The sequence below is a fragment of the Pseudophryne corroboree genome, chromosome 5 (assembly GCF_028390025.1).
Source record: "Pseudophryne corroboree isolate aPseCor3 chromosome 5, aPseCor3.hap2, whole genome shotgun sequence".
Classification (NCBI taxonomy): Eukaryota; Metazoa; Chordata; class Amphibia; order Anura; family Myobatrachidae; genus Pseudophryne; species Pseudophryne corroboree.
In genome coordinates, this window is record NC_086448.1 from 121735098 (window position 1) to 121750008 (window position 14911).

A 14911-nucleotide genomic window follows, 5' to 3' on the forward strand; every position below is an offset into this window, starting at 1 on the left:
AGGGTGGGTTTTCACTCTCTATTGGCGGCGGCTATCTGATCGCAGACCTCTGCAAAAACGCACAGCAGCGATCAGGTCTGAATCGGGCCCTGGGTTTCATTTGTGCCACGTCAATAAATGCTTCCCACATTTCCACATTTGGTGTAAAAGCGACACGTTTGTTGTTTTTGGATCTGCCTGTGTTACTGCTTTGTGTTACATAAACAGTCTGTTCCGCATATGACAACAGACTGAGACTCCAGCAATGTCTTCAATTATGTATAAAAGCCATTGGATGCAATGAAAAATATTTGTACTTGTGATCTCACTAGTTATAAATAACTGTAAAGCTGCAGCATGTCACTGGCAGATGTGATATGACAAATCTGTGCCGGTTGTTTGTCCCATCTGTTTTCTTATTGATTCATTATTCCAATTAATTTACCACTGCGAAAAAGAACAGTATATACGTATCTACAGTCAGTGGCAAACGCAGGATTTCTAGAGGGGGGTTTCCAGATGCATTCCACAATCTCCCACTCTGTGGAACATTGGAGCAAGTGCGGGAGTCTGGGGAAGCAGTAGAAGAACCTAGTAATAACCCTGAACATTAATGTAAACATTGGACTTTTTATATACTGGATACTGTATGGAATATGGTATATATATTTAACTAGGGTATAGGCTGGATCAAACATATTTAAATAATATAAATAAGATAAGTGGTCAGGAAAAGGTTAAACATATCAATAAATACACAAACATAACAGAACCAGTACTGCACTTTCTAAGCACACATTCTCCCACCTCATGGTAAGACTCATGTCTCTTCTTCCTGGCAGCTACTCTCTGGTCCAGTGCATTGATTGAAGACTTAGATCCACACACACAGCAAACTTGGTAGAAGAAGTTGTTACCACTCTATCCCTTAAACTGCATGGTATGGCTGCAGCTCTAGTAATAGTATTATATACCATTGCTATTGTTGTCATAATTTGAGCCACTTGCCAAGAGTAGGGGGGTTTCCATGCAACCGGAAACCCCCCCCTGCGTTTGCCTATGACAGTACTGAGATCTGATCGCTGCAGCGCATTTTCGCACAGCGGGCAATCAGGTCTAAACTGCGCATGTGCAGGCACCACAGTGCACCGATGCATGCCAGAGATGCGTTCGGCATCTCAGCCCAGCGATCGCCTCTGCCTGATTGACAGGCAGAGGTATTTGCTGGACGGGAAGGGGGCGGGCCGGCCAAGACTGTGAGGGGGGGTGTGCTGCGGCAGCTGTAAGACGTCACACACAGCCGCTGCGACCCGAAGAGCGACGGGTAGCTCCCTGCCAGCGTGTAGGAGCTGCGCTGGCAGGGAGCTACTCTTCAGGTACAAAAGCATTGCCGCCGTGCAATGCTTTAGTACCTGTGCAGGGGGGAACGGGGGGTGGCGCAGAGCCAGACATGCGGGGCAGACTAGCCCTGTGCTGGGCGTCCCTCCGCATGTCTGTGAAAGTGATCGTAGATGTGCTAAATTTAGCACATCTACGAACAAGTCTGAATTACCCCCATAGTATATGAATGTTTTAAAGAACTTACAGTAAGTTAAAATTATTATTGTAACAATGAACTTCCCATTCTCCAGCCAAGTGGTAATTACGCAGGAGGCGCACATTTTTAAATCGGGACAGTTCCAGAGTTACTCATGCCAGTAAAAAGAGATTTCATTATGCAAGGGTTGATATATTTTAATATATAAATGATTATATTAATTAAAGACATTTTGTGGGAAATTCACAGAAAACAGTTATTTTTCTGAGCTCCCAAAGAAATCTATGCCAGATGTAACACAGAGGGACCGCGGCAAATGTTCCTGATATCTTTCACAGTTCCTCCATTTCTGACCACAAAAGCAGCCCAGATAGGTTTCTAAACTGTAGGACTTACCAAGCTTGGCCCAGCCCAACTTTGATAAACTGCATGCAGTCATTTTCATGACCACAATTCTTATACCACAACCAGATTGTATTGTTGGTAAATATGTCACGGTATCCGGTCACTAGGTCAACCACACTTAGGTCGATAATCACTAGGTCGACTACTATTGGTCGACAGGGTTTCTAGGTCAATATAGTCATTAGGTCGACATGTTCTAGGTTGACATGAGAAAAGGTCAACATGAGTTTTTCACGTTTTTTTTTTTAAATTTAACTTTTTCATACTTTATGATCCACGTGGACTACAATTGGGAACGGTAACCTGTGCCAAGCTCTGCGGTAGTGGAGCGAGGCACCTTGCCCGAAGCATGGTGAACGAAGCGAGCCATGCAAGGGGACACGGTGCACTAATTGGTGTTCTCGGTCACTCTACGAAGAAAACAACACTAATAAAATGATAAAACCTCATGTTGACCTTTTGTCATGTCGACCTTGCTCAAGTCGCCCTAATGCTTGTGCCGACCTAATTTGGGTGTCGACTTAGTTACTGTCAACCAATAGTGGTCGACCTAAGAGTGGTCGACCCTATGAACCACACCCTATGTCACTAAAGTTCTTTATAATTTCCTTCTTCATTTCCATCTCCATCTCCATTTCCATGTCCTTCTCCATAATAAAACTGTAAAGGGGGGTGCTCGCGGAGCGATAATCTAAGCAATCTGACTAGATTGCTTAGGTTTTAAGCATGATCGCTCCGTGTGTACCCCCCGCAGCGATAGCGATGCACAGCCCCGCGCATCGCTATCGCTCATCGCCAAGCATGATCGCTCCGTGTGTACCCCCCGCAGCGATAGCGTTGCGCAGCCCCGCGCATCGCTATAGCAGGTCGCTCATTTCACCTGCTGGGTGAAATGAGCTGCCCCCCCCCCCGTCTCCCCCCGCACGCTCAGCACACATTGCGCTGTGCTGAGCGGTGGGAGAGATGTGTGCTGAGCGGTTCGCACAGCACACATCTCTCCCACATCGGCCCGTGAATACGGGCCTTAAGGGTTCTGTTTGCAAACAGTAATTTACATTTTTAGCAATATCTCTAGGGACAATTAATGAACTATGAAGACAGGAAAAGTCTAAATGTTTGTCTGTCTGTTCGTTCTGGGATCATGCAAAAATTACTGGATGAATTTGTATCATATTTTTATTATTGTATAGCTTAGTGACCTATAAAGAAACTAAGGTATGTATTATTATCTCAATGTGGCATCAGGGAGAGAAGCAATATAGGATAAACTAAACGCTTGACACTCATGACCTGCAGTGTGCAGGTTCCTCAAGCCAAAATGATTATATGTATGTAAATATAGAAAGTTGGTGTTCCGATCATGCTTCTGCGAAACTGATTCCTCCCAAGTTATGCAATAAATCCGACTTAAAGTGACTGCTCTGCAGTGGAACATAATTGAGGCAGAGATGCTAACGGGATTTGGCTCAGCTCAGGTGAGACTCTGTTTATACCACGTATACCCCATGTCCCCAACAATTTCCTTTTCAATTCAAGCGCTTGCTTCGCTATTATGATTAACATGTCACAGGGGCAAACATTTAGGGCTGCAGACATAGATCTCAGGACCAGCTGGCTCTCCTGTGGGCAGTTTTATGTGGCTTGCTCACAAATAGTTACATAACTAGGGCAAGGCGAGCAGTGTTCGTGCCCTGGGGCAAGCACATTGGTGAGGGGTTTCAGCAACCAGATCAGTTTACACCCAGCGGAGTGCATGTCGCCCGCCTACCCACCCCTTCTCCTGTGCTTATGTATACCAGGAGAATCAGTGCTCTCCCACAATGCCCTGTTGCCGCCAACCACCCACATCCAGCAGTATCTCCCTAATCACCCAGGCTGCAGAGATGAGTGAGCACACCGAATTCAAGCCGGCTGCAGGGCACAAGCTCATCCTCTATCACTGGACCCACTCCATCACTTCTCAGAGGGTGAGTGTGGCCTGACGGGAACAGCACCGGGACAGCTCTGTGCATCCTGCTACTGTGCTAGGTATGGCCCCTGCTGCAAGCTTCTCTGGAGAGACCATACTGTGGTACTGCAATGCCGTGGATAGTGACAAACAGCAACAGCATGTCATACACAGCCGTGTGTGGTTTTGGTCCAAGCAGCCTATATAGGATCTTATGCTTATTTCACTATTCAGTCTATATTATCTCCTATCTGTTTGTTTGTTTGTTTGTTTGTTTGTTTGTTTGTTTGTTTGTCTGTCTGTCTGTCTATCTGTCTGTCTGTCTTTCTATGTCCCACTGCTTCCACCCTCTCTGTGGCATCACCATCTCCCTGTCATCCAGTGCTGTCACCCTTATCCTATCAGTGAGATGATGCAGGCGGAGGTAATGGTGTGCTGAGAGATGCAGGGGGAAGATGATGGTGTGCACAGATATGCAGGGGTAAGATGATGGTGTGCTGAGTGATGATGCAGTGAGAATATGATGGTGTGTTGAGATATGACGCAGCAGAGAGATAATGGTGTGCTGGGAGATGCAGGGGGAGATGATGGTGTGCTGAGAGATGACGCGGAGGGAGATGAAGGTGTTCTGAGAAACGACGCAGGGGGGAAATGGTGTGGCTGAGAGATGACGCAGGGAGGAAAAGTTGGTGTGATTGAGAGATGCAGGTGGTAGATGGTGTGGCTGAGAGATGGCGCAGGGGTCAGGAAGTGACAAAGGGGCACAAGCCTGGTTGAACTGCTGTTGTATGATGATGACCTTGTAAATATTCCTACACAAACAGGCATCTTCCAGATGATTTGATATCCTACATGAATAGTGATTACCGACTGAAGACGCCATCTTCCCAGGGAAGATACATTTCTTCAGAGGTTCCCCATTGTGAGAAACCATCATATAGGCAAGGTGTATATGTAATGGAAAGGAATGTTTCCACAGTGATGAGAAACGGGTGGCGTGTCATGTCGACCACACCCATTTTTTGCATTTGTCTTCGGCGCTGCGTGCACACATAGTTTCAGAAGGGGGTGGTTGACGTTCACCATCTTGACCTGGGCGCTGAAGACCCTCATTACACCTCTAGTCACAAGTTGGTAGCCCCAAGCATCTTTAATATTATCATAAGCTTTCTAGAAGCCACAGTGCTTTGCAGCACCAGACAGTATGGAAAAATAGGGACATACAAAGTAGGCAAAATAAATGCGGGCATAAAAAAACGCGCAACTCATGAGAAACATAACATTCTAACTGGAAGAGGGCAGAGCTTTAACAATAAATGGCTCAAAGTGGAGATTGTACTGTTAGTAGTGCCGGATTACCAAATAGGCCAAGTAGGCACCAGGCTTTGGGCCCTGCGACTTTTAGTGGCACCACGACAACAGATCAAAATAATATTGATTTGATCTTGAAAGAAAATGACAATCAAGATATCTTAAATTGTTTCCAAAAGATAGAAAAAATGTATCAACTCAAAGAAACCAAAAACTACATTAAAGACTCTATAGAGGAAAATACTGTACTGTATTAATGTAATGTACCCATTAACAACTTAAAGTACATAAACCAGAGACATCAGATTCACATTATAGTTTCCAGATCGTAGACTGTTGGCTGGTAAAATTAAAAACATAGTAGAAGATCATTTGCATTGGTGGCCCCGAGATTTTGACTGCCCACGGGCCTCAACAGGGTTTAATCCGGCACTGGCTGTGAGTGGGCATTAGTCTGCGTAGTATAGGTGACAGTATAGTACGCTCTAATTAATTGATGGGTTTTCAGACAGCATTTAAATATTTGAAGGGTGTGGAGAGCCTGATCTGGTTTACAGGGGAATTCCATAAGTGGGTAGCATCACCGGAGAAGTTTTTCTGCTCGGAGTGAGAGGTGGTTAAGATAGATACGATAATGGTCAAATGCATTACGTTTTAAGAAGAGATAAAGTGGAGAAGGGTAAAGAGTGATAAAGTACCAGCCAACCATCTCCTGTCATTTTTCAAGCACAACCTGTTATATGACAGGAAGCTGGTTGGCTGCTACTTTATCACTCTTCTTTAGCCGTCTCCACTTTATCTCTTGTTAAAGCTTAATACATTTGGGCCAGAGTGAGATCTGGGAGGGATGGAAGGAGAGTATTTTGAGTATTATGAAATTCTTGGGGTGGTGTTGTTGAGGGCTTTGTAGATAAGGGAGTCATTTTAATTGGATTCTAGAGGACATAGCAAGCTGGTGTATGGATTTGCAAAGTGGTGCAGAAGATGAGGAACAGTGTTGAGTAAGATTAGTCTTGCTGTGGTATTTTATAGTTATTAAAGCTTAGTGTAGCATACTGGTGAAAATATATCAATTACAAGAGGTTTGCAGCAGTGTTCCTATCTGGCCTTACCATTACTCCCCTTCCCTTACCTTCTGGAAATGGAGTATTAATGTAATGTAGGTTTGGCTATATTTAGTGTATACAGTAGTGAGGCTGTTTACAGTATGTACCGTGATAGTGCTGGTGGGGACTATTGTAGTAACGTAATGGGGAGGAGATGGGTGGTATTCATGTAGTGATAGGTATTAAGGAGATGTGACTACTGGTGGGGGCTATTTATGTAACATGAAGACTTTGCACGTAATCTGGGGGGAGGTATGAGCTGTTAATTTAACACGGAGATGCCTCATATGACTTGAGAAAGACCTAGTGGTGAAACAGCTGTAGGCAAGCAGCAGCCATTGTCCATGTTCTAACTACGTAGCAATATAGTGTTATTGCTACTTCTATAGCATAACACACATGTTGTGACATTTACCCAGTAGCTGTACAGCCGCAGTAAACTGAGTGGCCTCAGAGCACTCTATTGGCGCTAGCAGGGAGTAGGCACTGACACAGTATGGATCGCACGATACATATGCAGCTTGCAGTGAGTGGCCGGAATTAGAGACGGTAGCCATTATAGTTGGTGGCATGTATTACAAGCACCAGCAATGGTACATGGTGGTCAGTCATAAGTGGTTAATATTAATGCCGCACACACTGCCCAGATTATTACCTAGCCACGCTGTAGATCAGTGGGAGAATAGTTATTAATCATATATACTGTATAATATACAGTAGATCCATTTGGACCTGTCCTATATTCGGACAAAATATAATGTCCATACAATGATATAGTGTACACACTTTCTGAGGTACAATAGATTCTGGGTATAAAACAGGGGGGGGGGGAGAATATACAGCGCTGAACAAAATAAATGAAAGGTGTGCTACACATTGCTACTTAGAAAATAATAATGACATTTAATGATCAATTAAAAACAATTCATGTTCGCTCAATGCAAGTAAAAACAACTAGGTATAAAAGCAGTGATAATTATATTAATAATAGTGCTTGTCAATCTCACTGGTCAATTTGAATGGGCTCAGTCACTGGGTGTTAAGCATAGGGATCCCAAGCCTGGGAAATAAAAAACATTCAAAAGTCAGACTCTTGACCTATTTGGGAATACCTGCAAAATATCTAGGTATGCCCCTGGACATGCTCATTGTAGTGGGGTATAAAAAGGAACTGGAGGGCATTTCAATGTTATATAATATGAACCGGGTCATTGTAATGTGGCACAATATGATTTGCATTGTCCTCTCTGTTTAATTTATTGGGACTATTTCAAACGGAACAGGTCGATTGAACTTTCCCTTTTTTGATCTCCATAAACACAAGTGGGAGTAGCACTTTCTTTTTATCTATTTTGAGGATTTTATTCTTAATTTTTATCAAGTGTACACCATGTTATTTAACATTCTCTGCTCTTAATATGAAATTAAACTGTGTTGCTTTTATGACCTACCTTTCTCATTGTTGACCTAATTAGTGCTACATTTCTGCTTGTGTTGCATGAAGAGGCCTGGCTCACAGTCCGCTTCCAATGCATCCCAAAGGTGATGACATTAGGGGGTAAATTTACTAAGGTGTGAGTTTTTTTAGAACTGGTGATGTTGCCCATAGCAACCAATCAGATTCTATTATATTATCTTCTAGAAGCAGCTAGATAAATGGTAAGTAGAATCTGATTGGTTGCTATGAGCAATATCATCAGTTCTACAAAAACTCCCACCTTAGTAAATTTATCCCTAGGACTCTGAGCAGACCTGCAAGTTCTTCTGTACCAAAAATATTTTTTGGCAGACCTCCTTTTATAGTAAGATAGCATCCTAGCACATTACCATGTTGTAAGTCAATGAGCTCTTCAGTAGCAGCTAATGTTTATATATGGAGATCAAATGGCTGTATGCTTGATTTTATACAACTGTTAGTAATGGGCGTGCTTGAAGTGGCCAAACACACTTATACAGGGTGTCTACATTTGTCAATGTAGTGTATATACCTATTATAAATGTTATCTTTGCACTGTTGTTACATGTTAAATAAATATTTCTTTGATTATTAAATTTGTCTGATTACCTCTCTAATATTTACCACCTTCTTTTATTAAAGCTCTTTCTTGTGCATGATGACATTGTGCACCTAATTTTAAACTTAGGAGGGTCCCATGTCTTAAGGGCCCAGGCCCCAAAAGTCTTCAGCTCTGCCTAAGCGGTCTATTTATGAAGCAGTGATAACTCCTTTCTCTAGTGTTTTAGCTATAGAGGCGTCTCTGGTACCAAATTGAGATGCACTTGTCAGTGGAAGTAAGGAAACCCTTGAAGAGGAGTAAGGTTTTTGGCATGGTAAATTCAGCGGCGGAACTTGTAAATGGTGAGCCCAGGTGCAAAAATATAATTTGGGCCCCCCTCCTCCACCCCAACCCAAGTTTACAATAAGCCACACAACAGTGGGTGACAGGGGGAGGAAGAGGGTGACAGCGTAAGGCAGGGGGAGGTTGAGAGTGACAACAGAAGACAAGGGGAGGCAGAGGGTGACAGCAGAATGCAGGGGGAGGCAGTGGGTGACAGGGAGAGACAGTGGGTGACAGGTGTACAAGCACAATGTCCTGCGCAGTGCTGAGAACAAAGGGCATGTACCTTGGTGGGGGCAGGAACACAGCGGCCTCTGCTCTGCCTGTGACAGGGGCCCCCGCAACCTTGTGCTTGCCTCAGTTTGACACTCGGTAAGGCATACTCTGACAGTGCCAATTACACCGGCTGTGGCTGCTTTTAATTCACAGACAGCAGTGAATAATTAGAAATAATGTACAGCTGTCTGTTAATTAGAAGCAGTATATGGTTGTGATTATCAGCGCTGCAAGGTGGCAGGCTCCTCTATCAGTCCTCCACACACAAGCTCAGCAATGCCTCCCTAAGGTAAGGGGCAGGTCCATCAGGCAGAGGGGCCCACCCTGCTCTATGCACTGGGCCATTCTTCCAACATTGCTCAAAATGGGGGCAGGGGATAACTTATTGCTGGTCCGGATAGCAGTGGGCCCCTTAGTCCTCAGGGGCCCTGGTGCAATGCACCTGCTGCATCAATGGTAGTTCCGCCTCTGGGTACATTGTGGTGCACCTAAAATCCATATAGTTGCGATATGCGCATATACAGATTGTTAGTTAACACTGGCTCCTACTATCTTGCTTGTTGTATTGTTAAATGTTGACTTCCCTTAGTGAATAAATATGTTGTAGCTGCATTTTGACGTGCCATGCACTTTGCTGATTGAAACATTCATCAGAAAATACGTACGTGCATGCGGCACTGCTAGATGTTGTTGTAGTGTGGTTGATCTTTCTAATGTTATTTTTCATTATTTGGACTTAACACATGGTTTGAATGGCTTGTTGTGTGATGCTTGACTCAAAACATTAGCTACAGTATGCGTAGCAAAAATACCTGGTTTTAATCTAGTTCTCTCTGGAGAGTCTGGTACTTTGGATAAATATGTGCGGATAAATGAGAATCAGATGTGATTCCCCTTTCTTTTCACTCAACAGGTTGCATTTGCTTTGACGCAATATGATTTAACTTTCAATAAATCATGGGGAGCCTGCATCTTGCTCTAATCGCTGTTTATTAAACAAAATAAGCAACATGACAAAGTCACTTGTGATAAAGACAGCCCGAAGCGAGGAGGCCAGATGGATACCAATCAACAATATCAAATATCAATTTAAGGTTTTAGTATTTATATATTCATATATTTTTAAAAGCCCTTAAATGATGTGAAAATCATTAAAGAAAAATAGAAGGAAATAATATTATTTAGAAAATAACCTTTAATGATTTGTGTATGCATAGCTGTCATCCTATGTTTTTAAGCCAAACAACTGCATGTTTTGGAATTACATAATGATAGTAATACTCATAGTAATACACATGTCATGTTAATATGAAGCTCCATACATTAAAATTAGCTGCCCAAATTAATGTAAAACATGTAGTTAAATTTACTGTAAGAATTAAAGGGACTCGTCGCTAGGTTCTCTCATGTAATTGCAGTGCTTTACCAGTGCTGTTGGCACCTCCTGCCGCCAGCTCACATGACAAAATGATATCATAGAACAAGCACCTTGCACCATTCTATCTAGCCAGGTCAGAGTCGGAACTACCATTGGTACAGCAGGTGCATTGCACCGGGGCCCCTGAGGATTAAGGGGCCCACTGCTGCCAAGACCAGCAATGAGATATCCCCTGCGCCTCTGCCTCCCCCTCCCCCAAAGGCCCCCGCAGACCATATGAGCAATGTCAGATGAATGGCCCAGTGCAGAGAGCGGGATGGGCACCACTGCCTGAGGGACCTGCCTTTTACCTTAGGGAGGCATTTTGCTTGTACCCCTGTTATCCAATGACTCCCCATCACCCTCTGCCTCCCCCTGCCTTATGCTGTCACCCTCAGCCTCTCCCTGTCACCCACTTCCGTGTGGCATATTGTGAACTTGGGTTGGGATGGATGAGGGGGGCCCAAATTATATTTTTGCACCAGGGCCCACCACTCACAAGTTCCGCCACTGAGCCAGGTGATTCTCCAGGCATGCCACAAGCTGGAACAGGTGCTGTCAGTGGAACCTGAGAGGGTAGGGGTTTACTTACTCTGGCCCAGGTCTGATGGAAGGGCCCAGGACCTCCCCCCCTGACTTGGCAGCAGCAGCTGTAGCTGCAGTGTGGCCAAGGAGATGCTTTAAATACAATTTTTTTTTTATAAGGGTGCATGGCCACGCCTCCTGTGATTAGACCATACCCCTGAAAAGTACCTGGGCTTAGCCAGGCTCTCTACTGCCCTGGGTGCTGCCATGACAGTAATGCACCACCCTGGGAGACATCAATAGCATTCTCCTTTCTTTACTATGCACTTGTCACGGGTCAGAGTATTACCTCCTGTGATGGCAGGCTGGCGGTGCTGCAGCGGTGGGCTATGGAGGCCGGTGGCATGTTGCGACGGTCAGAGGCGCTTTAAGAGAGGAGGAAGCCCGTGTGCTGCCTCCTCCATATGGGCCCCCTGCCTCCTCCATATGGGCCCCCTCCCTGTGCCATTTTCACAGGATTTTAACAGCGCCGGTAACGTCGGCGGGGGACTCCGGAGGGATAAGTATTAAAAAAATGGGTGCAGTGTGGACCCCCTGCACCCATTATAGAAACGCCAGTGGCGACGGTGATGGAGCAGGTGACCAAACGCTTGCCGCAGCCGGTCGAGTGCGGATGCGGGGAAGCTGCCTGGGTGAGATTGAGATTGATGTCTGCAGGGCTGGATCTCGCCATGTTGGAGACCAATTCCTAGCAGACCAAAGTGTTTCAGTTTATGGTTTTCTTCAGCCAATCACAGGCTAGGCTACCTGGTAAAAGGGAGCTGTCCAGGCTCAAACCTTGCCAGTGCTTTATTTTTCTGTGTCTTGAGCGGGTGTCTAGCTGTGTGCTCCCCACAGGTTTTGCTTGTGGGTTTACAGCGTCTTTTAAAATATCCAGCTCCTCAGAATTGTCATCTAAAACTGCTTCCTGCTGCACAATTGCCAAGATTACCCCAACCCCGCTGACCGCAGCTAGCCACTTTAGGACAGCACTTCTTGGAGTCCTATCCGTAGAGGAGAACTTCGCAGTCCAACAAATTCTTTAGTGTTCTTTAGCCACGTTATATAATCATCCAGTATACAAATTCTTCACAGTTCTTCAGCCACGTCAATAATCATCATTATACAAATTCTTCACAGTTCCTCAGCCCCATCAGTAATCATACATTATACAAATTCTTCAGTGTTCTTCATCCTCGTCAATAATCATCCACTATACAAATTCTTCAGGGTTCTTCATTCACGTCAAAGCTTCTTGGTCCCGATACAAGGACTCTTTTCCCAAAACTCTGTCGGTATTCCTTATCCTACGAACATTCCACAGTTAGTCTTTCTGAGTGCTTCATCTTCATTCTTCAAATATTTTAGCTTTTTATGTCTTTTTTCAATAAACGTATATGAGAAGAAACTACGTTTCCTTCTCACAGGAGCATCCACTTCTTCTGCTAACACTCATTCAACGGATTCACAATATCAGCCGATTGTGACAGCACTAAAGTTAGCATGCTAAAATGAACATGGGCCCTCATTCCAAGTTGATCGCACGTACAACTTCTTGCTGCTCGTGTGATCAACTAGACGCCGCCTATGGGGGAGTGTATTTTAGCATAGCAGGGCTGCGATCGCTTGTGCAGCCCTGCTATGCTAAAAAAGTTTTGTGCAGAACAAGACCAGCCCTGCAGTTACTTACCCTGTGCAATGGATCCAGCGATGAAAGTCCCGGAATTGACGTCAGACAACCGCCCTCCAAATGTCTGGACACGCCTGCATTCGGATCTCCACGCCCAGTAAAACGGTGAGTATCTGCCCCGGAACGCCTTCCCGCTGTCAATCTTCTTGCAATCGCGATAGTGATCACTTTTTTATTTCTTCTGGTGGTTGCCCAGCGACAGAATGATATGTGTGCGCATTGCAGGCGCCGCGCATGCGCATTTCCAACCCAATCGCGCCGCAGCGAAGAACCGCTGCATGCGAACGGGTCGGAATGATCCCCATGGTTCTTTCCTCTCCTGATTCCCTTCATCTAAGAGAGAACATTCAATTTTTTGCACTCTTTATGAACTGTATGGTAGTGATGAGCGGGTTCGGTTCCTCGGAATCCGACCCCCCCCGAACTTCAGCCTTTTTACACGGATCCGAGGCAGACTCGGATCTTCCCGCCTTGCTCGGCTAACCCGAGCGCGCCCGAACGTCATCATCCCGCTGTCGGATTCTCGCGAGGCTCGTATTCTATCGCGAGACTCGGATTCTATATAAGGAGCCGCGCGTCGCCACCATTTTCACACGTGCATTGAGATTCATAGGGAGAGGACGTGGCTGGCGTCCTCTCCATTTAGATTAGAAGAGAGAGAGTGAGAGTGAGACACTTGATTTACTGGAGCTTAGGAGTACTCAGAGAGTGCAGAGTTTACTAGTGACTGACCAGTGACCACCAGTGCAGTTTTTTTATTATATTATTATTTAATATAATCCGTTCTCTGCCTGAAAAAAAACGATACACAGTGACACAGTAACAGTATACCATATCTGTGCTCAGCCTCAGTGTGCTGCATCATCTATGTATATCTGACTGTGCTGAGTGCTCAGTGCTCACACAGCTTAATTGTGGGGGAGACTGGGGAGCAGTAGCAGGAGTACATATTATTTAACAGTGCACACTTTTGCTGCCAGAGTGCCACTGCCAGTGTGACTGACCAGTGACCACTGTCTGACCACCAGTATATTGTGATTGTCTGCCTGAAAAAGTTAAACACTCGTCGTGTGGTGTTTTTATTCTATAAACGCATTCTGCTGACAGTGTCCAGCAGGTCCGTCATTATTTATATAATATATACCTGTCCGGCTGCAGTAGTGATATATATATATTTTTTATATCATTATCATCCAGTCTATATTAGCAGCAGACGCAGTACGGTAGTCCACGGCTGTAGCTACCTCTGTGTCGGCAGTCGCTCGTCCATCCTTAATTGTATACCACCTACCTGTGGTGTTTTGTTTTTTTTCTATCTTCTTTATACTACTAGTAGCTTACTTTAGGAGTCTGCAGTGCTGCTGACAGTGTCCAGCAGGTCCGTCATTATATAATATATACCTGTCCGGCTGCAGTAGTGATATATATATATTTTTTATATCATTATCATCCAGTCTATATTAGCAGCAGACGCAGTACGGTAGTCCACGGCTGTAGCTACCTCTGTGTCGGCAGTCGCTCGTCCATCCATAATTGTATACCACCTACCTGTGGTGTTTTTTTTTTTTTCTATCTTCTTGATACTACTAGTAGCTTACTTTAGGAGTCTGCAGTGCTGCTGACAGTGTCCAGCAGGTCCGTCATTATATAATATATACCTGTCCGGCTGCAGTAGTGATATATATATATATTTTTTATATCATTATCATCCAGTCTATATTAGCAGCAGACGCAGTACGGTAGTCCACGGCTGTAGCTACCTCTGTGTCGGCAGTCGCTCGTCCATCCATAATTGTATACCACCTACCTGTGGTGGTTTTTTTTTTTCTATCTTCTTGATACTACTAGTAGCTTACTTTAGGAGTCTGCAGTGCTGCTGACAGTGTCCAGCAGGTCCGTCTTTATATAATATATACCTGTCCGGCTGCAGTAGTGATATATATATATATTTTTTATATCATTATCATCCAGTCTATATTAGCAGCAGATGCAGTACGGTAGTCCACGGCTGTAGCTACCTCTGTGTCGGCAGTCGCTCGTCCATCCATAAGTATACTAGTATCCATCCATCTCCATTGTTTACCTGAGGTGCCTTTTAGTTGTGCCTATTAAAATATGGAGAACAAAAATGTTGAGGTTCCAAAAATAGGGAAAGATCAAGATCGACTTCCACCTCGTGCTGAAGCTGCTGCCACTAGTCATGGCCGAGACGATGAAATGCCAGCAACGTCGTCTGCCAAGGCCGATGCCCAATGTCATAGTACAGAGCATGTAAAATCCAAAACACCAAATATCAGTAAAAAAAGGACTCAAAAATCTAAAATAAAACTGTCAGAGGA